Below are 24,807 nucleotides of genomic sequence, written 5' to 3'. Positions count from 1 at the left end.
GTGGCGGCTGAGGCACTAGCGTGACGCACGCCATTGGTAGCCCAAGCGATGGCACCTAGCGTGGGCCGGACAGAGGGGGACATGGCCCAGGGGTCCTCGGACTGTCATGGTGCTAGGAGAGGGGTCGGTGTCCATACTTAATGGGAACGGAAGATCCTAATCTTCCATCAGGTAGTGGTAACTATCGTTGTGGCGGAGAATGACACACCGATCCGACTTCAGATCAAAAGATCAAATCCTACAATCTTAGCACCACAACTCCTCTTGTTATCAACCAAGACATGGATCTAGTTGACCTCATCAAGAAGGCTAATACCTGCCTATGCAATGAAGAACACAAGCAAGAATAAGAAAGAAAGCTACTAAATTATAGATGAATGATTAATCTCATAAAGTTGTAGTCTCACAAACCTGATGAACGACAAAACTGTTCTTGACAGATTAATCTAAGCAATATACCAAAACCTAATGACGATAGTGGCATATGATTATAAAGGTCTTAGGGTCATCGCCTACCCTGGACGTGCCCCCTAATGGGCCCAAACACGATACACGGTCCAACGGACCAAAAGACGGTGTTGCAGCACCCTGGCAGATTCTGGATGCTGACTTAGTTTTGATGATTCCTATTGATTCTGAAGGTATTTTGATGTTAGACCACTTGTATTGACTTCCTTATCAAATTAGCTTTCCAACCATATGTGGATCATAAAAAATGGAGTCCGAATGCATCCTGGGTGACAGTTTATGGCAGACTGAATCCTAGAGGCCGAGGTAGACTCGAACTTGAGTTGCTTTGGGCCTCAACCTTGGGGACTCGAACCGAATTAGCCTCGGGCCTCCTTCTTGACTTGGACACCCTTGCTGGTCTCCTACCCCTCTATACTATGCACCAAACATGGTCATATGCATGGGTGTCATGTCCTCATCAGTACTATTGACCCCTTGCGTCGCCGTAGGGAGTGTCCCGGTGGGGACATCACGGCGAGAAGGGTTGACCATGCTTGGAGCTGGCAAGGTGGCATCCCTAGCCCTAACATTGGTGGGTAGGAACTTGCCTGTGTGGGGCAAGCCCCTACTCCAGTGAACAAATCCATAGGAGCCGACGTCAATGCATTTCACCCTTGACGCCACCATTGAGAGCATGGAGTGGGAGAGCCTTGATGTGGGGATCATGTCTATGCTCAAAGCCCTAGACCATGCCAGGGGTGCCATGCATGACATTGTTGTTCTCGTTGATCAGGTATTTACTTGATCCTGCTTCTTGCCCTTAATTTTCTCCATATATTTTTGTATTTTGACCATCGCCTCCTTTCAGTCCCTCATCGCTCGCAGTCAGGGGGAGCTCGATTCCTTTGTCGACAAAAAGAAACTGGGACTGCCTCATCGAGGAGGCATGACTACACTGGGGAGGTAACTGCTTAGCTTATTGCTACCCAGCAGAGGGTGGTCCGAGCTAACTCCCCTCAGTCGAGGAGGCGGACAGTCTTTGATCGTTGGTGGCTGAGGCTCGTTGGCACGCTGATAAGGCCAAGAAGGCATTTGAGGCTCTATCGGTGAGGCCATAGAGGGACGACAAGGAGGCCACCAAGGTTAGGAAGGAAAGGGACAAGCTGCTCTAGAAGGACGCTGAGACCCACAAGTAGATCCTTGACCTTCTGGCCGAGGTTGATAAAGAAAGGGAGCTAAAGCTAGGGGCCGAGGAGAAGCTCATGGCCCTAGAGAAGAGGGCGAGCCTAGATGTCGTGGCGATAGCTCGGTTGCATGCAGAGCGGGATGAGCTGCTCCAAACCACAGAGAGGCTTCACTTGGAACGTGGCGCGGCTTGCAAGGAGCATGACCAGGCCTTCCGAGAGCATGATTAGGCCTGCTAAGAGTGTGACAATGCACAATACAAGGTCGGCTCCCTCCTAGACCGAGCTCAAAAACACAACGACCCAAAAGCTGGAGGCCGAGAGCGTTTGAAAGTGCATCTAGCCCTTTGGTGGGTTTTGGATGATTGAATGACAACATGATTAAAGGACTAACCTATTTGCTAAGTGTGGATAGGTAATAGGTTATCTCATAGGTACTTAATGAAAGCCAAAATGATGTGTTGTTGTGTAAACAATCTAGTTCAAGCACAAGACAACAATGCAAATGGAATTCATGCAAAGGCTTAATTATTGTGGGATTTCCATATACTATGTGAAAGCAAGCTTGTAAGAATTAATTAATGAGACATAAGGGATTGCATATGGATTGGTCTCATATTTAAAGCTTGCTAAATTGAAATAAAAAAGAATACAATACATGAATGGATGATTCAACACAAGATATGACATGATGGCTTGAGATGGTGAAGATAGCAAGGAAAGGCTTCGAGGTACTAAGCAAGGGTGAAGGGCAAGCGACGGCTTGGCGGCCGAAAAACCTAGCTAGGGTGAAGAAGAAAGTACTTGCATTTAGTTGAGGATACTAATCAAGCTAAGATGGTCATATTGATGTGAAGGGTCAAATCTATATTGGAGTGTTTGATGAAAGTGACTTGATACATTTGGGATTATTCAAATTTGATGAATGGAATCAAGTCACGTGCTCAAGATGGCTATGCTCAACTGAAAAGATCAAAGTTGACATGTTAGCACCCTCACTTAATGAAGATTGGAAAACACGGCTTTGGTTGAAAGAGATCAACTCAAAAGGTTTAATTTCATTTACTTTTAAATTTGAGTTGATAGAAATGTTGTACTATTAAGAGGGATGCATCATGTTGATAGATAATTATTCATAAGTGCTTAAGCCAACCCATGTGAGTTTTAAGGATTTGAGAGACAAAAGAGCTAACTGATTTCTTGCTGGTCTGGCAATACCGGACGTGTCCGGTATTTGTCCAGCAGCTGTAAAATTATTGTTCTCAGGTTGGTTCTTTAGGAGTTCCGACAGTAAGTCGGGAGTTCCGACTGGTCGGGAGTCCCGGCATGGGTCAAGAGTTCTGACGTCTCGCACTTTAACTGACTTGGAGGGTTCACTGTCCTGGTCATACCGGACGTGTCCGGTATGCCTGACCTAGAAGCCAACGGCTAGTTTTCAAAAGCCTTGAGGGTCGAGAGTTCCGACGTAAGTCAGGAGTTCCGACAGTTGGGAGTTCCGACATATGTCGAGAGTTCTGACACCTCACAAACTTTAACTCAGTTACATAGTTTTCAAAATTGCCGAGGGTCAGGGAGTTCCGGCATTCATCGGGAGTTCCGACGCCTCACAACTTCACTGTAACTTAGTTACCGTTGGCGCGGTGTAAGTCATATCGGACGTGTCCGGTATTGCAACGGCTATAAAATGGCTAGTTTTTCAAGGGGGCTATAAATACCCCTAAGCCTCCACCTTTGGAGGCTGCTGATTCTGCTGACATACACACACATTTTTGAGCCTTGCCAACTCTCCTAAACCCTCTCTTAGTGAGTGTGTGATAAAAATTGCAAAATCCATTTGTGGGTTAAGAGAGAATTTGAAAAAGAGAGCAAGCCACCACTTGAGCACTTGTGCATATTGTCAATCTCATGATTCGCATTTGTTACTCTTAGACTCTTCGGTCCTAGACGGTTAGGCATCGCCGGAGAGCACACAAGAGCTTGTGGTGTGCCTCGAAAAGTTTGTAACGGTCGATTCCGTCGCCTCAGAATCATCTAGTGGAAGGAGGAAAATGAGTTGGAAAAGACTCCGGCTAGAGTGACCTTCGTGGTACCCTCTAGGGCTGACCTTCGCTGGGTCGCCTGTAGCCCCCTCAACAGAGAGTAGGACTTGAACGAGTCCGAACTTTGGTAAAACAAATATCGTGTCTCAATTCGCATTTCTTTTGATATATGTGTTGCTCCAGCTCTTGTGAAGGTTCTCTGTGTTTATTGATATCTCTAGTAGGTACATGTAGTTTGGTTTGAAGATAGAAATCGAAAGGAGCAAGTTCGGGGCTGTTCTGCAGAAACCATGCATACCGGACACGTCCGGTACTAGAGCTCTATGCTGAAAATATTTATTCTTAGTTCTAACTTTGTGTTGTAGGGTTATAGCTTCTAGATACATTATTTATACCTTGTATACTCTGTGGCTAACTTGTGATGGGTGGTACTACTCTTTATTTGGAGTTTTCATTTTGGAAACTCCCTTCACTAATTATTTCCGCATTTAAAGGTGTTAATTTTCAGAAATGTCTATTCATCCCCCTGTAGGTGGCATCCTAGGTCCTTTCAATTGGTATCAAAGCGAGGTTCTCACCTAAAGCTTCACCGCCGTGAGAAAAGGATGTCGACACCTATCGAGTTGGAGCCGGTGCTTCTCCAAAATGATGGTTCAAACTTTCTAACTTGGTCAATACATGTACTCAATGCTTTTAGAGATATTAGTCCTCTTGTTGAGCATATTGTGGATGCAAGCATACCTCTTTCTATAGTTGATTGGAGCAACTACAAAAATTTGTCAAAAGAGGAAGAGATATGCGTGCAACTCAATGCTCAAGCTATTAATATTATTTTGAGTATATTGAGTGTAGAGGTTCAAGATGAGGCAATCTTCAATGGACAACCACCTTCGAAGAGTGGTCATCTCATTTGGACTAGACTTTTTGATTTATATGGAAAATCCAAATGTGATGATACACTTGAGATCGAGTCAATGGAAAGTATGCCCATTGTGTCATCATACAGCGAAGAAGCCTCACAAGACCTCAAGAGCGCTGAGCCAGAGCAAGAAGTGCCAGTAGCACATGACCTGCTGTCTGCCTGCATGTACTGGACATGTCCGGTATGCCTACCGGATGTGTTCTGTATGGCCGAGGCAGCAGACCAGCAAGCAGCTGTTTGCAACGATGCTCAAGCCTGGTGGCGACCAAGTGATGAGTCAACCTCAGTATCTCATGACACTCATCACTTGTGTCTCATGGCCAAGAAAAGCAAGAAAAAGAGTAACAAGAAAGATCAAGAAAAGGAGAAAGCACAAGTAGATGATCAAGATGAGAGTGATGTTGAAGTTGAAGACAACTACAACCTTGATCATCTCGACCGCAAAGACAAGTTCATCATCATGAAGATAGTTGAAAAGAATGATGAGCTTGAAGAAGAGATTGAGAAGCAAGAGCAATCACTCCAAAAACAAGAATTATTTCTCATCTCCAAAATAGAAGAACTAAAGGCTCTAAGTGAAAGGTATGAAAAATTATTAATTGAGCATGCTTTAGTTACTAACTCCTCTTCTAGTGTTTCACAACTAGAGAAGGAAAACTTTGAGCTCAAGGCAAGGCTAGATGAACTATCAAGCAAGTATAATGTGCTACAAGCAAACTATATTCATCTAAAGTGCTCTCATGATGAAGTAGTAGAATCAAGCATCATGCTTGAGGTAGCTCATGAGGTTGTGATCACATCGGTAAAATTCTCTCAACCTCTCACACATTCACTCACTAGTACACCATCTCAATTAAATATTTCTTGTACTAATGAGTTTGCTCCTCAAGCAAGCCAATCTTTGATTGAGCCAAATCTCATAGAAAACATAAAGCTCAAAGAAGAGGTGAAAAGATTAAAGAAAGATGTGATTCGGTTGAAGGGTAAGGAGAAAGCACAACCTTCTCAAGATAACCATGATAACATGGTGAAGAAGCTTGAGAAGGGTTCAAACCTTGCTTCCTCCAAAGCCCAACAAAAGAATCACATCTCAAGCAAGGCCAACCCAACCAAGAGCAAGAAACATGGAAAAAGGATGTGTTATGGTTGTGGATTGTATGGACATGAGTGGGCTATGTGTCCACACAAGAGTTGGGCCAACAAGGTTGAAGCCGCAAATCTAAAGGCTTCTATCAAGAAATGCCCAATGTACAAAGAGGCAAGAAAGGAAGCCCAAGTTGCAACAAGAAGATGCTATGGATGCAATGAGAGGGGCCACAAGGTTGATAGATGTCCATACAAGCAAAACAAGCATAGAGCAAACAATGGCCGCATATGCTATGCTTGTAAAAGAAAAGGGCATCTAAGCTATGAATGCCTAAATGGTAACTCACCTAAGCCAAACACATTTATTTATCATAATATGCTTAGGAAGACCACAAATGGAGTTAGCATTAGTACGGTGATGTGTTCACCACAAACTAGTGCTAAAGCCATTTGGGTGCCTAAGCACTTGTCGACTAACTCAAAAGGACCCAACAAGAGTTGGGTACCAAAGTGTTCCTAAGTTAATGATGTAGGTACTTGGTAATGAGATGAAACCTTTGGGGTGGTTGAGCAAGCAATTTGACAATATTCACTCAATCTATCAACCAATTCTTATCATAATCCCTTATATGGTTGACCCGAAGATAATTCAATGAACATATCATATATTTCATCCTCACCATTGGTAACAAGTACCTAAACCTTTTAGGATAGTCACCTTATTCATTTCATGTTCTATAGTTCACAAATAGGTACATTTGTGAAATAATGAAAGTGGCTAATTAGATTCAATTAAAAGGAATTTTATTTTGTCATATGATGCTTTTGATCGCTCTCTAGTAGAGTAATTTATTTGTTAAGATGCTAGTATACAATAAATAATAAAGCTAAACAAAGAATCACAAGCAGCAAATTAATTAGGTCTGTCCTGCACCTACCGGACGTGTTCGGTATGGCCAGGGACAGAAAGACAATGCTTCTGTTCTAACTATTCTGGACATGTCCGGTATACCTACCGGACGTGTCCGGTATTATAAGAACCAGAACACTAATAAGATTATAACTGAGGCTTTGATCCATATATTTTCATATATCCTCAATTTACTCAGAAGCTTATTGTTTATCAAAACTAAGTGGATTGTGAGCATCTCTTGAACTCAATTGTAAATATGGCAATTTTATTAGGTTTATGGTCAAAATGGAAAATTGGCTCTCAATTTCTTAATATAATAAAAGTGCTTGTTGAAAGTCATTCAAATTACTTGAAGCACTTATTTAGGGGGAGCTAAATTTCTATTTTGCACCATTGTGGACTAACAAATTTATCTAGCATTCTTTGTAGTTCTTTGGATGAAAAAGTATCTAGCATGATTATTTGGCAATTGAGGTCAACATAAAGATCATCATGCTATTTATCTTCTTAGTGGTATTCTTGTGGGCTCAAGGCAAAGGTATGTATTTACATACATATATTGTAAGTGCATCTAAGGCCCTTTATATGTTAGAATGTGCATTTGTGTGACATAGGAGAGATATTTTTCAAAACCCATAACTAGCATGTGTAGGTGGTGTGAATTTGAAAAACTATTTGAATCTTGGTCTTTGTGACCTAGCCTTGCCATGTGATTATTATAGCTCCCCTTGATTGTTTGATTGGCTAATCACACATGACATGGCTTTCTTAAGTCCACAATCTACTATGTCTCACTCTATCTCTCTCAAGTAAGCAAAATCTTGTATATGCCAAATATTTGGAAAAGAGAAAATCAATTTATGGCATTGGATAAGAAAAGTGATGATACTCAGTTTGGATCAAGATTATATACCTTTTTGACTAAGAAATAATAGAAAAGGGGATTGGAAGAGAGAAAACACATTTTAGAATAACTCAGGGCCAACCCGCGTATACCGGACGTGTCCGGTATGAGCGGGGCTATAAAACCAAGCGTACCCCTTCGACCCAAATAGACTTGTCTCCTCCAAACCAACCAGCCGATGCCCTTCTTCCCCACCTAGGGTGACCGAGGATTTCACTAAGGAAAAGGAGAGAAGGAGATCGCATTGGAGAAGGCTTGCATCAAGATTGAAGGCCCGGGGATTTGGATTTCTCATTGCCTTCTCATCTCTTCTCTCAAGGTACCCTAATCATGGACCTCGTTCGAACTACATGGTCAATGCATGATTTTGAAATTCCTTCAGTCAATATGCTACATTGGTGATATAGAAGCAATGCCCAAAGTTTGGAATTGATCTGTGATGGTTTGAATCAAGGAACCCTAGTTAGGGTTGCTGGTCACCCATACCAGACATGTCTGGTATGGCCCAGCAGAGTAGGCTCTCTGCTCTCATTTGATTCAATCCTATCCTAGAATTGTTTGTTAGGCTTAGCTTTTTTTGTATCTACTGCTTTGTAAACTTTTTGATAGTTGTATGTCAAGATGATTATAAAACCATGGATAAAAGATTCTATGTCTAATTACAATTCAAGAATAAGCTATGGGCATGCATCTAAAATTCTATGAAAATCTTTGGATATAGGACAACAGCCATGAGTGGACAATAGGAGCCTGAGGTCCAAGCACAGGCATGATCCAGCACTTGAGAAGTACAAGAAGGCAAGACAGGAGATGCATCCTGGATTCAAGCCAACCAGCAGGAGGTCTACCAGGGCTGCCTCTAGTGCAGCAACTTAGTATGCAGAGGGGTCAGGGAGCTCTTCTTCTAACACTGACACTGATGAGTTTAGAATGGAGTCTAGAGAAGAAAGAAAGAGGAAGAGCACTGATAGAGGATCAGACGGTGATAGCTCAGATGAGGAGGAGCCAGTTCCTCTAGTTCAGCACTAGCCTGGTCAGGGGATGCATTATGGTCTCCTGGAGACACATCTACCCAATGTGCCCTCTTATGTTCCTAGAGTTGACTACAAGGGAAAGGGTATGACCTAGGAGAGCTAGAGATGAGTGAAGGGTTGATCCGAGGGGCTTACCTAAGGTTTCAGTATGATCACCGCTTCCAAACAGCCTTTCACCTAGACTTCTACTCTAGTGTGATTCTCACCAGGAACCTAGTGATTGCCAGGTCTTAGTGGATTGACTAGCAATATATTAGAGAGTTGCAGAAGGCCTCAGTTGATCATGCCATTGCCATGCCAGAGCATAGGAGTTTATGAGATCATGGAGTTCCTAGCATGACTGAAACACAGAGGTAGTAGCTCAGTTCTATGCTACTCTATTCGTTGAGTAGGATGAGAGGCGGATGCACTGGATGCTTGAGGGCTAGTGGTATAGTGTTGACTATGATGTATTTGTCGCCCAGCTTGGCTTCTCAGAGGATGATCTCCAGAGGGACAGGATCCACATCGAGCAGGTGTTACCTCCTAAGCAGCTCACATATATGTATCCTCCTGGTGGTGAGAGAGGAGTAGTGGGGAAGGTTCTAGGTCTTTACCCTACCTACAGATACCTGGATAGGATGTTTAGGAAGACTATTGACTGCAAGGGTGGAGACAAGGGCAACATTGCTGATTATTCCTAGGAACCTACTCCATAGGATGGCACCTGATGCTCGGCCCTTTAGCGTGTTTGATTTTATTTGGTCTGAGATCAGGAGTGTGGGAGAGAGGCCCCTCAAAGGCTATGGTTTTGCTCCTTATATCATGCATATGATTGAGTAGGTGATAGGGCACACATTCGAGTATGACAAGATTCATAAGGCCCTAAAGATTGTTGTGGATCTGCCTAAGATAGGGTTACCTTTAGCAGGACTAGGAGGAGCAGTAGTAGCACCAGAGGCAGATGCACCTGAGAGTGGTGCACCAGCAGGAGCTTCACCTTCACCATGTGCTCCTTCATGTTCTACTTTACGCCATGGTAGTCCTCCCTCACCTATCTGCAGGCTCTTCAGCTCCATACTTAGGGATGTGCTGGGACATCTAGACCCGACAGTAGAAGGAGAGGGAGGCTAGGAGGAAGGATACTCGAACCTTGAAGTAAATTGCTTCTAGGCTTGAGCTTGATCCTCCTAGGTCTCCACTATCAGATGAGGTAGCTAGTGAGCCTGAGACAGAGGAGCAGTAGCAGGCCAGATATGATAGAGAGTATGTTGAGTTCCTTCAAAGACAGCAGCACAGGCACCTAAGCACCCTGACACTCTACCACTTTAGGCTCGTGTGCCTACTCACTCTCAGCCACGTCCCAGCACTACAAACGACTATGCTACTGACTGGTGGAGTGACCTCACTGGTGGTGGTGGCTACTATGGCTCTGGTGGCTTTGACCTGTCTGGTGTGGGTGGTTCTCGACCAGCCGGTGTTACACGCTCAGATGATGAGGATGCTGGTAGAGATGATGATGATGATGAGTGATCTCAGCTTTTACTGACAGCTTGTAGCCCCTTTGTCCTTAGTTTACATTGTTGGACCTTTGTGGTGATAGATGACAAAGGGGGAGAGAGACTGATTAAAGCTTCAGGATAGTTTCATTTGCTTATCTTTGTACCTAAAGATATGTACTGCAGGCTGGCTGTAGTTTTTCGTTTTTGAGCTTCATTGATGTATCTTGGATTTGAGATAGATTGTATCATGAGAGATGAGACTTATGCTTTATCTATGTATCTCTTGAGACATGATCTTAATATATATTTCAGTGGTTTATGGACTTAAGAAAATGTGTAATGAGTGCTATGTGTGAATTACATGTGTTATATTTATTTTCATAAGGACTATGCATGATAGAATGAAAATATTTGATGTGATACCTTTATATTTATTCTTGTGTGATATATCTTGTCATATGCATCACGGTTTTACTTTGTCACACACACATGCACCCTATGGATGCAATGATTTAGGGGGAGTCTCCTATATGTTTTAGTATGTGCAATTGACATTTGAGGTCATTTTGTGAATTCTACCCATAAGCACATATTAAGGGGGAGCCTCTCATAAACCATTGAACCCAAAAGCTTAAATGTTTATATCCTTGTGTAAGCTTTAATCAAGTTATCATCAATCACGAAAAAGGAGAGATTGAAAGTGCATCTAGCCCTTTGGTGGGTTTTGGATGATTGAATGACAACGTGATTAAAGGACTAACCTGTTTGCTAAGTGTGGATAGGTAATAGGTTATCTCATAGGTACTTAATGAAAGCCAAAATAATGTGTTGTTGTGTAAACAATCTAGTTCAAGCACAAGACAACAATGCAAATGGAATTCATGTAAAGGCTTAATTATTGTGGGATTTCTATGTACTATGTGAAAGCAAGCTTGTAAAAATTAATTAATAAGACATAAGGGAATTGCATATGGATTGGTCTCATATTTAAAGCTTGCTAAATTGAAATGAAAAAGATAACAATACATGAATGGATGATTCAACACAAGATGTGACTTGATGGTTTGAGATGGTGAAGATAGCAAGGAAAGGCTTCGAGGTACTAAGCAAGGGTGAAGGGCAAGCGACGGCTTGGTGGCCAAAGAACCTAGCTAGGGTGAAGAAGAAAGTACTTGCATTTAGTTGAGGTACTAATCAAGCTAAGATGGTCATATTGATGTGAAGGGTCAAATCTATATTGGAGTGTTTGATGAAAGTGACTTGATACATTTGGGATTATTCAAATTTGATGAATGGAATCAAGTCACGTGCTCAAGATGGCTATGCTCAACTGAAAAGATCAAAGTTGACATGTTAGCACCCTCACTTAATGAAGATTGGAAAACATGGCTTTGGTTGAAAGAGATCAACTCAAAAGGTTTAATTTCATTTACTTTTAAATTTGAGTTGATAGAAATACCATACTATTAAGAGGGATGCATCATGTTGATAGATAATTATTCATAAGTGATTAAGCCAACCCATGTGAGTTTTAAGGATTTGAGAGACAAAAGAGCTAACTGATTTCTTGCTGGTCTGGCAATACCAGACGTGTCCGGTATTTGTCCAGCAGCTGTAAAATTATTATTCTCGGGTTGGTTCGTCGAGAGTCCCGGCATGGGTCAGGAGTTCCGACGTCTCGCACTTTAACTGACTTGGAGGGTTCACTGTCCTGGTCGCCTGATCAGAAGCCAACAGGCTAGTTTTCAAAAGCCTTGAGGGTCGGGAGTTCCGACACCTCACAAACTTCAACTCAGTTACATGGTTTTCAAAATTGCTGAAGGGTCAGGAGTTTCGACGTGAGTCGAGAGTTCCAACGGTCTAGAGTTCCGACATTCATCGGGACTTCCGACACCTCACAACTTCACTATAACTTAGTTACCGTTGGTGCAGTGTAAGTCATACCGGACATGTCCGGTATTGCAACGGCTATAAAACGGTTAGTTTTTCAAGGGGGCTATAAATACCCCCAAGCCTCCACCTTTAGAGGCTGCTGATTCTGCTGACATACACACACATTTTTGAGCCTTGCCAACTCTCCTAAACCCTCTCTTAGTGAGTGTATGATAAAAATTGCAAAATCCATTTGTGGGTTAAGAGAGAATTTGAAAAAGAGAGCAAGCCACCACTTGAGCACTTGTGCATATTGTCAATCTCATGATTCGCATTTGTTACTCTTGGACTCTTCGGTCCTAGATGGTTAGGCATCGCTGGAGAGCACACAAGAGCTTGTGGTGTGCCTCGAAAAGCTTATAACGGTCGATTCCGCCACCTCAGAATCATCTAGTGGAAGGAGGAAAATGAGTTGGAAAAGACTCCGGCTAGAGTGACCTTCGTGGTACCCTCTAGGGCTGACCTTCGTTGGGTCGCCCGTAGCCCCCTCAACGGAGAGTAGGACTCAAACGAGTCCAAACTTCAGTAAAACAAATATCATGTCTCAATTCGCATTTCTTTTGATATTTGTGTTGCTCTAGCTCTTGTGAAGGTTCTCTATGTTTATTGATATCTCTAGTAGGTACCTGTAGTTTGGTTTGAAGATAGAAATCGAAAGGAGAAAGTTTGGGGCTGTTCTACAGAAACCGTGCATACCAGACACGTTCGGTATTCATACCGGACACGTCTGGTATTAGAGCTCTGTGCTGAAAATATTTATTCTTAGTTCTAACTTTGTGTTGTAGGGTTATAGCTTCTAGATACATTATTTATACCTTGTATACTCTGTGGCTAACTTGTGAGGGGTAGTACTACTCTTTATTTGGAGTTTCCATTTTGGAAACTCCCTTCACTAATCATTTCCGCATTTAAAGGTGTTAATTTTCAGAAATGCCTATTCACCCCCCCTCTAGACGGCATCCTAGGTCCTTTCAGCGTTTCTATTGGGCTAGCCGTGGACCTCAGTCGAGGCGAGGAGGAATCTTTAGGCGGAGAGCGATGAGGTTGGTATCCTGAACACCGCCCTTGGTGTGGTCTGCGATGACCTTGAGGTAGTGTTGTCGGAGGGGACCAGCTCGCTCATAGCCCATGCCATCAAGATCATGGCTCGGGTGTTCCAGCTCGAGAGGAATGCCCTTCGCACGAGGGTCAATCAATCCTTCGTGGTTGCTCGTTCTCATTATGGGGATAGCATTGACCTGGAGACGATGAGCCACGGCTTCATGCCTGGCTATAAAGTCCATGAGCTAGAGGAGATGGAAGCGGCAGTGGCTCCCCTTTCGTAGGACCTAGCAGGACAGGATCAAAAGCATAGTTCTCCCCTAGAGGGGTTAGTTAGTTCAATAGGTTGGTCGATCATTCTTGTGATCAGCAGATAGGTGTTGACCTTTGTGTATCATTTAAACAAACTTTTCATTTTTGTTTCATTTGACCAAGTTTGTTCTTTTGTTTTGGTGCGAATGGATTTATTTTTCCTCCCTTTTATGTGTGAAAAAGGGGTTCATGCATTCCAACCCTTCCATTTGTTAAGACCATAGAGCTTGAGGTGTAGGAGGAAAACTCTGATCATGCTGGTAAGCAAGAGTGCCGTAGCTGCTGGGGCGTAGGTTTCTTGTAGTCCGACCAGCTTTGCTCAGTCATTCCTTTCCGTAGACCTTGCCACTAGGTTTAACATGAGGAAGAGGTCGAGCATGGTGACTATTTCAGAAAGGGTGTATATATACCCTTATCAACCCCCAAGTGAGACCCGACCCCTTGCCATTGCTAGGGGTCGGGTGTCACTAAAGATCAAGGAGAGGGTAGCGAAACTAGTAGGAGAAAAGCGTCTCTTGTTTTCATGCGTACCCCCTCCCTAGGATCTGAGCCATCATTCTACGACCGCATATTCAGTCTCCTTATGAGTCCAACTTTCCTTGAGCCCCCATGTGTAGCAGGGGTCCTAGTCGAGGGTTGGCTCATCTTTGTGATTGTCGCCCCATCCATGGTTTCCACAACCGGAGGGGTTGAGCTAACATCACTTGCCTCGATGGCTCAAATGACGTGCTTGTGAGCTCACTAACGGGTATGTTTAAGTGGAATCGAGGTCCATCATTCATGATGGGGTCGGCATAGCCCTCATGTGGCATTCCACTGCTCCTTAACCCACCTCCCGGTAGATGCCTACGTTGCTCCAAAGAGTGACTCAGGTGGCCCACTGGCCTCTCCTTGATGGAGATTCTATGGGCTTGACTTGAGGTCAGGATCAAACAAGAAGGTCGAGATGACCCTAGTCTGCTTCTGAGCAGGTCAAGCAAAGGTCCGTTGGGGCTCATTTGTGTTTTCTCCCCTGGCTCTGTTCGATGTGAGGTGGCCTCGAGCCCTTCATAGCTGGCCTTTGAACCCTAGTCAGGTGGATTCATGAGTTTGGGTTGGGCGGCTTCGAGCCCCTAAGCCCCATGGGGTTTAGTAGGGGTCGATCGTGTTTCATGCATCATCCCGTCCATGGTTTTCACAACCGGAGGGGCTGAGCTAATGACACTTGCCTCGATGGCTTGAGTGTCATGCTCGGTTCAGCTCGCTAATGGGCATGTTCGAGCAGAATATAGGTTCATCATTCGCTGACTGGGGTCAGCATAGCCCTCATGTGGCATTCCACTGCATCTTATCCCACCTCCCGGTAGATGCCCATGTTGCTCCGAAGAGCGACTTAGGTGGCCCGCTGGCCTCTCCTCGATGGAGATTCTATGGGCTTGGTTTAAGGTTAGGATCGAACGAGAAAGGTCTAGATGTCCCTGTCTACTTCTGAGTAGGGTCAGGCAAGGCCACTGGGGCTCATCTACATTTTTCTCCCTGGCTCTATTTGATGTGAGGCAGCCTCAAGCCCTTCGTGGGCTAGCCTTTGAACCTCGATCGATCGCCACTCATGTCGAATGAGACGACTACCGCTTCGTGACGCAACACTGAAGCATTGTAATGCAATAATTGCATATGCAATGTTTGGGTGTATGAGATGAATGTATGGGTGAATGTATGAATGCAATGCATGAGAATGGATGAATGAATGCTCATGTACTAGAAAAGTAAAGTGGGGGTTGGTAAAGTTACCTCGATGGCTCGAGTGACGGGTTCGAGGAGCTCTTACTAGAAATGTCCATGTGGGGTCTAGATCCATCAGTTCGTGATGGAGTTGGCATAACCTACATAGGGTACCCCACTACTCCTTACCCATCTCTCAGTTGTGACCTGAGCCATTCGATTGGCCTTGGGCGACCTATCAGCCTCTCGTTGATGGAGATTCCATAGGTGGGCCCCTCCAAACCCTTCCTAGGAAGGCGGAGGCTAGAGCTTGGGGTGTGGGGATAAAAACTCAGATCACACTAGGTGAGCAAAAAACATTGTAGCTATCGAGGCATAGGTTTCTCAGCAGTCTGACCAGATTTACTCAAAGTTTGTTTCCGCACACCTTGCTTCTAGTTTTTAACGTGAGAAGGGGTCGAGCAGAAAGAATGTCTACTAAATAGACATCCCTACTAGCCCCATGTGAGGCCTGACCCCCTACCATTGCCAGGGTCAGGGGCTCGATAGTGAAATTAATAAGAGAAAGCGTGCATAAAGTAAGGGTGATCCATCTCTTGGCAGTGGTCCAAATCGTCTGATAGACTTGGGTGACCTACTGGCATAGGATTTACCTCGATAGTATGAGTGATGGGTTCAGAGAGCTCTTACCGGACATGTTTGAGTGAAATCCAGGTCTGTCATTCATGACGGGGTCAGCATAACCCACGTGGGGCATCTTATTGCTCCCTACCCATCTCTCGGCAGTGGCTAAGCCGTACGATCGACTTGTGTTACCCGCTAGGATAGGACTTACCTGCAGATATAGGGGATGAGAACATTCTACCCCAAAACTTAGCTAGGCAGATAAGCCAGGCGACGAACTTGTAATAAATAGACAAGCTCTTAGATTTTGTTATGGCCAAACAGTTTTTTAGACATTCTCCCCCTTTTGTATAAAAGGTTAGTTTGTTGTGACCTTTTCTATCATTAAGATCGTAAAGCTCGGGGTGTGGGTGAACAAACTCTAATCACGCTAGTGAGCAAAGACGCCATAGCCACCGAGGTGTAGGTCTCTCGCAGTTCTGACCAGTTTTACTCAGAGTTTGTTTTTGTAACCCTAACTTCTAGGTCTCAACATGAGAGGGGGTCGAGCATAGAGAAATGTTCACCAGGTGGTCATGCTCTTAAACATGCACTGACACTATGACAAAGGCCTAAAAAGCCTAGAGTGAGGAAAAAACTCTGATCACGCTAGTGAGCAAAGGCACCATAGCCGCCAAGGCGTAGGTCTCTCGTAGTCCGAACCAATTTTACTCAGCGTTTGTTTCCAGTAAACCTCGCTTCTAGGCCTTAGCGTGAGAGAGGGTCAGGCATAGAGAATGTCTACTAGATAGGTAAGCTCTTATTGGCCCCTGAGTGAGGCCTGACACCCCATCGCTGCTGGGGCCGGGTGTCACTAAAGGTCAGGGAGTTTAGTAGCGAAACTAATAAGAGAAAGTGTGCATTTATTTAAGGGTAAAAGTGACATAGTTGTTTGATGTTCCTAGGCATTGATGAAGACTTTGCCGTAGATGGCCTTGAGCTTGTAAGCACCTGGTCGAAGCATCTCCGCTGATGACATATGGTCCCTCCCACGACTGGAGAGAGCTTATGGCAGTTCTTGCTGCTCTAGACGAGGCGGAGTACTAGGTCTCCGACGTTGAAGGCCCAACCCCGCACTCGATGGTTGTGGTACTGACATAACATTTGCTGGTACTTGGCCAAGCTGAAGGAGGGCAACGACTGGTCCATGGCATCCTCGAGGGACACCTCGGCTCCCTGTTCATTGTACGCCCAAACCCTCGGTGCTCCATAGTCAAGGTCGATCAGGAGGATGGCCTCAGAGCCATAGACCAAGAAGAATTATGTGTAGCTGATGGCCCAGCTGGGGGTCATCCTCAAGCTCCTAGAATACCATGGGAAGCCTATATGACCCATCATTCGCCAAACTTATTCAACCAATTGAAGATCCTAGGCTTGAGGCCTTATAGGACCATGCTGTTCGTGCGCTCGACCTGCCCATTTGTGCGGGGGTGCATAACGGCGGCCCAATCAACACAAATGTATTATTCATCATAGAATCAAAGGAACTTCTTTCCCATGAACTGTGTGTCATTGTCTGTGATGGAGTTAGGACTCCAAAGCGATAGATGATGTCGAGGAAGAACAACACAACTTGCTCGAACTTGATCGTGGAGATCGATCTGAGCCTCTATCTACTTTGTAAAGTTGTCTACTGGGGACAAGCAAGTGGGTATATCCCCTAGGCGCCCTTTTGAGAGTCTAACCAGATCAAGCCCTAGACCACGAATGGGCACATGATGGGGATTGTCTAGAGTGCTTAGGCCGGTAGGTGGGTCTACCGATCATAGCACTGACACCCTTCATAGGTGCGCACAATCTATTTGGCGTCAGCTACTATAGTTGGCTAGTAGAAGCCTTGTCAGAATGCATTTCCAATGAGGGTTCTCAGCATGGCATGGTGACCACAGACTCTACCGTGGATATCACTCAGCAACCACTTCTCCTAGTTCGAGGGGGATGCAGTGCTATAGGATCTCGGTGTGGCTTCGCTTGTAGAGTTCACCCTCAGTAAGGACAAAAGACTTGGCATGATGCGCGAGCCACCGAACCTCTGTCTTGTCCACCGACAGCGCTTCATGGAGGAGGTAGTTGAGGTAAGGCATCCTCTAGTCGACCAGAGGGTCAGGCTCTATCACTGGATCCTCATTAAGCTCCATAACCTTAGGGTCAGATGGAGCCAATGGCTAGTCAGCCCCCAAGCCTAGGGCAGGGGGGCCAGTCATTGGCTTATTCTAGCTCCTCATAGCAGACCGAAGGCTTGTACTGATTGCTAGCGAAGATGCCCATTGGCATCAGCTCTCAATCGGACGCTACTTTTGCCAGCGTGTCGGCCGCCTTGTTGAGACACTTCAGGATGTGATTAAGCTCGATGCTATCAAATTTGTCCTCCAGCTAGCAGACCTCTCCACAGTATGCAGCCATCTTGGCATTGTGGTAGCTCGACTCCTTCATGACTTGGTCGAATGACCTACTGAGAGTTGCCCCAAACGTCGAGGCAGTCGGATGCCCAACTCGATGGTGATACATAGGCCATTGATGAGCGCCTTATATTTAGCCACATTGTTAGAGGAGGGGAAATGGATGTGAACCATGTACCTTATGCATACCTTGAGGGGCAAAATGAAGACCAGCGCCGCGCCAGTGCCTTTCTTCATCAACGATCCGTCGAAGTACATCGTCCAGTACTCCTAGTCGACGACTCCTGGCGGCATTTGGACCTCGGTCCATTTTGTAATGAAATCAGCCAGCACTTGGGACTTGATGGCCATCTGGGGGGCACACAAAATGCCTTTTCCCATCAGCTCATGTGCCCACTTCACGATTCTTTCCGTGGCATCCTGGTTTTGGATGACCTTGTTGAGGGGAAGGACATTACGACCATCACCGGATGTGACTCAAAGTAGTGGCGCATCTTCCTCTTGGCGATGAGGACGGCATACAAGAGCTTCTGGATTTAGGGGTAGCGGGTATTGGAATCAGACAAGACCTCGCTAATGAAGAAAATGGGGCGCTGCACTTTGAGGGTGTGACCGTCTTCTTCTCGCTCCATCACCAAGGTGGCGCTGACCACCTGCGTGGTGGCCACAATGTAGAGCAGAAGCAGTTCTCCATCGGTCAGAGGGACCTAGGATTGGGGCCTTCGTCAGAAGCTGCTTGACCGCATTAAGTGTCTCCTGGGCCTCGGATGTCCATTTGAAATGGTCGACCTTCTTCAAGAGCCGATAGAGGGGGTGACCTCGTTCGCCGAGGCGTGAGATGAAACAACTGAGTGCAGCGAGGCACCCTATAACTCGCTGTACCCCCTTTTATGTTCTAAATCGGGCCCATCCTTGTGATGGCCAAGATCTTCTCTGGGTTGGCTTTGATGCCACACTTGAAGATGATGAAGCCTAGTAGCATACCCCTTGGGACCCTAAAAATGCATTTCTCAGGATTGAGCTTAATGCTGTTTGCTCAGAGATTTATGAAGGTCTACTCAAGGTCAGCCATGACCTGGTCAGCCTATTTGGACTTGATCATGATGTCATCTATGTAGGCCTCAACGGTTCACCCGATGAGGTCTCCGAAACACTTGAGCATACAACATTGGTATGTGGCCTCTGTGTTTTTTAGACTGAACAACATTGTGACATAGCAAAATGATCCGAACGGGGTGATGAAAGATGTCATGAGCTGGTCAGACTCTTTCATCATAATTTGATGGTACCTAGAGTACGCATCAAGGAAGCAAAGGGTTTCACACCCTGAGGTAGAGTCGACTACTTGGTCTATGCATGGCAAAGGAAACAGATCCTTTGGGAATTCTTTGTTGAGACCCATGTAGTCAACATACATCCTCCATTTACCACCCTTTTTCATACAAGGACGGGAGTGGTAACCACTCGGGGTGGCACACTTTCTTGATGAACCCTGGCCACCAAAAGCTTAGTGATCCCCTTGTCGAAGTGATGCATGCGGTGCTTCACCGGCTTGGAGCCTGGCCTAACCTTCAAGGCATGCTCGGTGACTTCTCTCAGAATGCCTGGCATGTCCAAGGGTTTTCACACAAATATGTCTCTATTGGCGCGGAGGAAGTCGATGGGCGTGCTTTCCTATTCGAAGGAAAGCACGGTGCTAATGCGCACCACTTTGTGATGAGGACATGACACCCATGCATATGACCATGTTTGGTGCATGGGATGGAGGAGAAGGAGGCCAGCAATCGTGTCCAAGTCAAGAAGGAGGCCTGAGGCTAATTCAGTTCGAGTCCCCAAGGTGGAGGCCCAAAGCAACTTAAGTTCGAGTCTGCCTCGGAATCTAGGACTAGTCTACCTTAAACTGATCACCCAAGACGCATTCCGGACTCCGTTTTCGATGATCCACATATGGATGGAAAGATAATTCGATAAGAAAGCCAATCCAAGTGGTTTCACATCAAAATCTCTTCGGAATCAATGGAAATCGTCAAAACAAGTCAGCGTTCAGAATCTGGCAGGGTGCTGCGACACCTTCTTTTGGTCTGTTGGACTGTGTATCGTGTTTGGACCCATTAGGGGGGCACGTCCAGGGTAGGCGAACGACCCTAAGACCTTTATAATCATACACCGCCGCTATCATTAGGGTTTGGGTTTTGCTTAGATTAATCTGTCAAGAATAGTTTCACCATTCATCAGTTTGTGAGACCCCAACTTTGTGAGTTTAATCATTCATCTGCAATTTAGTTGCGTTCTTTCTTATTCTTGCTTGTGTTCTTCATTGCACAGGAAGGGATTAGCCTTCTTGGTGAGGTCAACCTGGTTCATGACTCGGTTGATAACCAGAGGAGCTATGGTGCTAAGATTGCAGGGTTCGATCTTTTGATCTAAAGTCGGATCGATGTGTCATTCTCTACCACAATGATAGTTACCATCACCTGACAGAAGATCGGGCCCTACAATCTTAGCACCATAGCTCCTCTAGTTATCAACCGAGTCACTAGACTAGGTTGACCTCGCTAAGAAGGCTAATCCCTGCCTGCGCAATGAAGAACACAAGCAAGAACAAGAAAGAATGCAACCAAATTGTAGATGAATAATTAAACTCATGAAGTTGGGGTCTCACAAACCAATGAACGGCGAAACTGTTTTTGATAGATTAATCTAAGCAAAACCCAAACGCTAATGATGGTGGTGGCATATAATTGACTTATTTTGATGATTCCCATTGATTCCGAAGAGCTTTTGACGTGAAACCACTTGGATTGGCTTCCTTATCAAATTATCTTTCCTATCCATATGTGGATCATCAAAAACTGGAGTCCGAATGTGTCCTGAGTGACCATTTTAAGGTAGACTAGTCCTAGATTCCGAGGCAGACTCGAACTTGAGTTACTTTGGGCCTCCACCTCGGGGACTTGAACCGAATTAGCATCGGGCCTCCTTCTTGACTTGTACACCCTTGCTAGCCTCCTTCTCCTCCATCCCATGCACCAAACATGGTCATATACATGGGTGTCATGTCCTCATCACTTTGCCCTTGGAGCCACTAGGGTCTATGAGGATCTCCTTGGCGCCCTCCACAGGCTCAAAAGACCCGACCAACCGCTTGGGCTCGGGTACTTCTTCGGTGACCTCCTCTCTAATGGTCGTGAGCTCTTTGGAGGCGATGATTGTTGTGGCGTGTTCGCAGCACTCGACCTCACACTCATAGGCACGCTGGAAGGAGGTGCCGATGGTGATGATCCTGCCTAGGCCCGACATCTTCAGCTTTAAGGTGGTATAGTTGGGGATGGCCATGAACTTCGCAGTAGCATGGACATCCCAGAATGGTGTGGTGGGTTCCATGGAACCCAACCACCTCGAAGGTGAGGGTCTCCATCCTATAATTGGATAGATCTTCGAAGGTGATGGGTAGATCGAATATGCCCAAGTGGCATGGCCTGCTTTCTAGGCACGATGCCGTGGAAAGGCACCTCGATCGGTCAGATGCAGTGATCGGTCGATGCCCATGGCGTCGAGCATTTCGATGTACATGATGTTGAGGCCGCTGCCTCCATCCATCAGTACCTCAGGTGAGCCTGCTTTGTGCTAATGATCTAGTCAACCATGAGTGGATATCTCCCTAGGTTGTGGGATGCTCTCCAGGTGGTCAGGTCCAATCAAAGGTTATAGTGGACTTTGACCATCAGAGGAAGGTAGGCACGATCGGCTTGGACGAATAGACCACGTGGTGTGTGAGCTTCTGGTGATGCTTGGAGTCATAGGCTGCTGACCCTCTAAAGATCACGAGGTAGCCATCCAGCATCGAAAAGCCACTATCCATCCCCTCGATGTCGTCTGCGGTCGACTTGGGGTCTATCCCATGATCCCCCTATTGAAGCCTTTAGATAGGAACCACTTCATGAGGCCACAATCCTTGTATAGATGCTTGATGGGGAAGGAATGGTTCGGGCATGGCCCTTTGAGCAGCTTCTCAAAATGGTCCAGGGTACCCTTCATGGGCTTCCGACCTCCCTTGTGGTCGGCGGTGGCCACGAGCGAGCCCTCGTGCCGCTGCTTGTTCTTCTTCTTGATGGGGCGGTAGGAGGCGCCTTCACCGATGTCCTAGTCCCGCTTTGCCTTGCCTTTGAGGTGGTCAAAGATCGCTCCAACTGCCTCCTCATAGGAGGCATGGCTAGTGGTGATGTCGAGGAGCTCCTTGGTGGTTCAATGATGTTAGGCAGTTCGTTGCACTGCTGGGAGAAGCATCGGATATACCCTATGGAGGGTTTCTTTGGCCTTCTATCAGCAATTTTTGAGATCCCATGGGTTCTTAGGATGCTTGTACGTGCCCTTGGAAGTTCCCTATGAAGATCTCTTTTAGGTTCGTCCAACTTTAGATTCTGTTGGACGGAAGGTGTTCCAACCATGTTCGTGCTGAATGGCTAGGAATAATGGAAGGTTGCGGATAATGAAATTGTCATTAAACGCTCCCCCTAGCTTGGCAAGTAAGCCGATAATCCTCGAGCCATAATCCATGGTTCGTTTCCCCAGAGTATTTTAGGATGTTGGTTGGAGGTCGGTACCATGGCGGGAAGATGGCATTGAGGATGTGTCGACCGAAGGCCTAAGGTCCTAGCAGGCCAGGGCTTAGGATTCGGTCCTTGCTGCTGTCGTAGCGTCCACTACGATGAGGGTGGTAGCCACAGTTAGCTCCCTCCCACGTATCATTAGCAGGCACACCTGCGGGCATCGCATGCATCACGGTTGTGGCCAAGACGCTCATGCACTAGGACCACAGTGCGTAGCCTTCCGTCTTGCAGGTGCCTGGTGGACTAATGCACCTTGTTGGGTCACTCCGAGGGCGTGCGCTAGCTAGCATCGAGCTCGTGACATCGAGACAATAAGCTTTTAGCCTACTATGCCGCCACACGCTTGAGTAGCGTGTGAATCTCGTGATAGGCCCAACAATCCTTAGGCGTCACGGGCCCCGAAAGCCCACAGAGCAAGGCCGTCGCAGCAGCGATGTTCTAGCTTGCCTGAGCAAAGTGTGGGAGGGCTTCATCATCCACGAATGATCCTCTGGTTTACATCGCGGGCCATGGCACGCGTGCGCCCACCGTCCCCAGTGGCGCTCGATATCACGATCGAGCTCTAGCGCGTTCCTGCTCAAGCTAGAGTCATGCTTTCTCAAGGTCTTGGTGCCAGGCCTTCAACTACTCCACCCATAGATGGGGTGGAGCCCCATGTATCCCCCTCAACCTCATAATCGAGGTCATTCAGTTGGGGTGGCTTCTTCCTCATGGATGCTCTCGACGTGTTCCTTCGGGGGTACCTGCCATAAAACATTCACAAGAGGGGTGATGGCTCCCCCTGCTGGAGTTAGAGGTGGAGGGCGACTCCTATTTCTCCTACGAGGAGGTTGTGGAAAGACTTCATGACATATTCGGTCACCCCCACGAACTCATCGTTCGTGGGGGATGGAGGCGTGCGTTGCGCCACAAGGTGGCCAACGGTTTCTATGGAGTTGCGGAGACTGAACAGGAGCACTATCGGGGTGCTCTGGATGAGGTATTCAAGGGAGAGGGGCTCTCCCCTAGCAAGCTACGTCCATGACATTGGCGAACGAGAAGGTGAGGTGACGTAGGTCCTCCTGAGACGGTCGAGGGTCCTAGGAAGGCGTCGAGCTGGTGCTCTAACCTCCCGTAGTCTAAGACGAGGAGCTAGTCACGCTGGGGGGTGCGGGCCTCCGGTGCATGTAGCTGCAGCTCCTCCAGCGTCTCGGCGATTACATCGAGGTCGACTGGAGTAGAGAGGTTGGACGGTGGTGGGAGCCTATACCAGCCCTCCCTCCGTCGTGACGATGAAGTCCTAGGTCCTCGAAGCGCACGTGCAAGCCTAGAACCCAGACGATGTTGTGACTAGCCATCCGAAGCCTGGTGTTGATGTCGAGATGCGCAAAAGGCCCCTACCTAGCTGTGCTAACTGTCGGTGTTTCGAGTTTCCACCGGCTAGTAAATTTCTAATATTGCGTGTCTAGCTCGGATGGTGTGCTAAGAGGACACGAGGTTTATACTGGTTCGAGCAGAATATCCCTATGTCTAGTTCGTTGCTGCCGCTCGTGTTACTAGCACTAAAAGTTCATAGTAGGGGTTACAAATGGGCGAAAGAGGGGACGGGTCCCATAAGTCTCTGGTGGAAGGGATGAACGGGTGCCGAGAGCTCGGTCGCTGCTCGGTTGTATGTTCAGGGTTCGATGAGTTGATCGGATTTGAGTCTCATGCCCCTCAATGGGACGCCCTGCTTTCCCTTTTATAGGCCAAAGGAAGGCACGAGTTACAGCGAAGAGAAAAAGAGGAGAATGAGAAGGGAAAAAAGTACTCTAGGATCGCCGGGTCTTTCTTTTCCTTCATGCAGGTCCCGCCGACCCTGTAGACAGTCAACAGGAATAGCTCCACGTCGTGGCCCTGTCCGTCACTAGCGCCATGCGTAGGAGTCGTTTTCCGATCTCGGCGCTCCACTCCGTTCCTGACTGAACGTCGTGGTGAACTAACACGCCTATCAGTGTTCGTACTAGGGTTAGACAGAACAACACCGGTATGCCCGACGTTGTTCCTGAGGTGAACCTCTAGGTATGACCCGTCACGGCCACGGGTCATATCAGGGCGTGCCGGTCACCTCTCTAGCGTCAGAGCTTTGACCTAGGCCTATTCGCTTAGATCTGGAGT

The sequence above is a fragment of the Miscanthus floridulus genome, chromosome 2 (genome assembly GCF_019320115.1).
Source record: "Miscanthus floridulus cultivar M001 chromosome 2, ASM1932011v1, whole genome shotgun sequence".
NCBI lineage: Eukaryota > Viridiplantae > Streptophyta > Magnoliopsida > Poales > Poaceae > Miscanthus > Miscanthus floridulus.
The sequence above is the reverse complement of the archived record's forward strand: the minus strand, read 5'-3'. Positions refer to the sequence as shown.